Source organism: Galeopterus variegatus, unplaced genomic scaffold (assembly GCF_000696425.1).
Source record: "Galeopterus variegatus unplaced genomic scaffold, G_variegatus-3.0.2 Scaffold98, whole genome shotgun sequence".
In the NCBI taxonomy this organism is placed as follows: Eukaryota; Metazoa; Chordata; class Mammalia; order Dermoptera; family Cynocephalidae; genus Galeopterus; species Galeopterus variegatus.
The window spans coordinates 90,028-92,915 of record NW_007726209.1 but is presented as its reverse complement, the minus strand read 5'-3'; the positions used below and the strand labels follow the sequence as shown (position 1 = coordinate 92,915).

At 45.9% G+C, this 2,888-nt stretch overlaps 1 long non-coding RNA gene across 1 annotated transcript in view; it reads left to right on the top strand.

The window, feature by feature from the left end:
• The first annotated feature begins 399 nt into the window (after positions 1-399).
• The window catches only part of LOC103599315, a 60,562-nt gene continuing 58,073 nt past the window's right edge, over positions 400-2,888 (top strand). The window contains exon 1 of the long non-coding RNA XR_551279.1: positions 400-608. This is a non-coding gene — a long non-coding RNA (uncharacterized LOC103599315). The remainder of the gene's footprint in view (positions 609-2,888) is intronic.

Here is a 2,888-nt window from a genome sequence, read left to right as displayed (position 1 = left end):
TTTGGCTTAGGAGAAGTAGGTCAGGAAAAATAAAACTGTCCCAGTCAAGTTACGTTTCCCTGCCTCTTTTTCCTTTTGCTAGCTAAATTGAAAGTTACTGTCCTGGATTATGATTCTTTTTTGTTGCCAGAAAGACATTAAAACTGCCTTTTATATTAAAACTGTATGAGGCATCATTCCCTGCCAAGACTAAAATATTCGCCTCCCACTCTGGAGCACACGTCTAGCTAAAAGGCCCTCCAGTGCTGCTGCATGGGGAAGGGCTAAAGAACAGCGGCACTTTTTCATCTAGTGAGAAGGGCACGAGCCCTTTTCTACTTTCATGCTGGTTAAGTGATGTTTTGTGAGGGAGAGATGACCTGGTTGTCCAGGTTTGCCTTTGTTTCTGGAACTTTCTACTCCTGGATAGATGGAGCAGGTGGCGGTTTTGTGGACACTGCTGAGCAGTGGTGGCCGTGCTGATGCTGGCTTCAGGCTGCGTGCTTGCCTGTGAGGTGTGCACACACATGCCCGCCCACACTTACACATGCTTTGCTGTTCTTCGTTGTTTGCACCAAGTGTTGAATGCCCACCTGATGTGTATCTAGCCCGCCCTGTTCTAAGATCTGGTAAGTCTCTTTTGGGCTTCCTTTTTCCTTTTTATTAGAAAGTCCTTCTGCATGCCCTGGAGAAGTCTGGGCTGCCTTTAATCCATCCCTTTTTAGGCTTTTATTGTACTTTGTTGCCAATTTTCTTTTTTAAACCAAATTTTCTTTTTCTCAAGTGTTTGACACTTGGCTGAGTGAGGCTGTCAAAATGTTTTACTGCTATCATTAGCATAGTCTGTCTTAGTTCAGCGTTGTGTGTGTTTGTGGTAGCTTTTTGTTTAATCTGCTGAGCTGCAAATTAACAGCCAGAACTCTCCCTCTCCCTCCCCCCCCCCACAACTCCCATACAGAACACATATATAACAAAATTGGTTTCAAAAAGCATTCTAGACATTTCACAGCACTGAAGAGGACAGGCTCCTGCCTTCTCAGACTGGAGGTGGTGTGCTTCTGACAGAGGGTTGCCATGGCAACATGGGACTGATCACTAAACCTGGGCAGGGAGAGGACCTGGCTCTCAGACCCCTGTTCAGCCCCTCAGGAACATCCTATGTCTTACCACACTCTTGGGATCGGCCTTTGACCCTGCAAGGGCACAGTGGGAGTGCCCGTGTAGAGACGGCTTTGTCGGGTGTGCCCGTGTCTAGCTGTTTGCTCATGCCTCTCTTCCGGCTTGTCTTGTCTACACAGACCTGCATTGGACATGGGGGGCCTAATAAAGTAAATTCAGATATACAAAGACTTCACTGATTTGAAAGCACTGGAAATAAAAGGAGTATTATTTAGAGTTTTTTTTTTTTTTTCTTTTTGGAAATGAGCAACAACTTTGAAATAGGTTGTATGGCAGTGGCATTAATACTGATAACACCTTCCATTTCTTAGGTACCTACCATGTCCTCGAAACGTTGCACATGTTATCTCATTTGATCCTCATAGTGATCCCCAAAAGCCATCCATTTTACAGATGGGAAGAATGAGGATCAGGGAGGTTAGGTAACTTGCCTAAGATCACACAGTCACTAAGTAACAGGAATTAACCCATAATGTTACACAGTCAAGTACTGTGAACAGTCCTGACTCACATAGGCGGGCAGACAGTATGTTGCATGAATGAATTCTGTTGCTCCTGGTGAGGTTGTCAGAGGGCCTATGAATACCAATATTGATGTATTATTCAGCATGTCCTCTAATTAGAAAGGCAGATCATGGGTGTTTAGATGTAGCTGTTCCCATCAGTTTATATGTTTTTCTGAATGCCTGGTCCACACTGGTCAGTTTGTCCATCAAATCCTTGCTCACTAACAGCAGATGTCAATTTTGAGCCAGCCTTCTTGGAATCACAAATTCTGAATTGGTGTTCTCTTTATTAATGAGGCTGTACTCCTTTGTGAAACTTATGCGCATAATTCCAATTAATATACAAATGTAATTTTTTTGGCATTTAAAAAATATTATTAATATATATTTTTTACATTCTATGATGTGGAATGGTTGAGAGGGAGGGGGAAGGAGGAAGGAAATAGGGTGGGAGGAGTGGGAAGGAGGGGTGGCTTGGTCCAGGCCCGTGGCACCCCCCTCATTCCAGCAGGGGAGATAAGGGGGCTTCCAGCAGTGGTTTGGTCATTGCTGGGCTGGATGCAGATGTTGGGGGGTGGCATGGATGAGGCCCTTAGACCCCCACCACCCTGGCTCAGGAGCCCAGGGCAATTCCTGTGGTGGTTTGGTAGTAATTGCTGGGCTGGTTGTGGATGTTGGGGCTGTGTGGCTGAAGCCCTTGGCCCCCTACTGCCCAGGCTTGGAAGCCCAGGGTGCTTCCAGCAGTGGCCTGGTGGTCGTCACTGGGCGGGGTGTGGTCATTGGGGGGGGGCATGGCTGAGGCCCACAGCCCTCCCTCCTCCCTGGCTTAGAAGCCCAGGGGATTTCTGGTCCTTCTAGGTTTTATAGGTGTTCTTTGGTGATGTGAGATCTTTACCAGTTAATATCAAACTTTGTCTTTGATCTGTGTGTATTTTGGTTTTTCTTTCAGTTCTGTGTTAGATTATTCACTGTGCCTACCACTTAAACTCTGCAGTAGAACTAATTTGTTGTCCTTTGGTTACTTTTTTTTTTTTTTAATTTTTATTTTGTCAATATACAATGTAGTTGATTATTATGGCCCATCACCGAAACCTCCCTCCCTCCTCCCTCTCCCCCCTCCCACCCAAGAATGTCCTTTCCGTTTGCTTGTAACAACTTCAAAAAATTGTAGTTGTTATATCTTCTTCCCCGCCCCCCCCCCCCCCCCCCCCCCCCTTCCCTCTC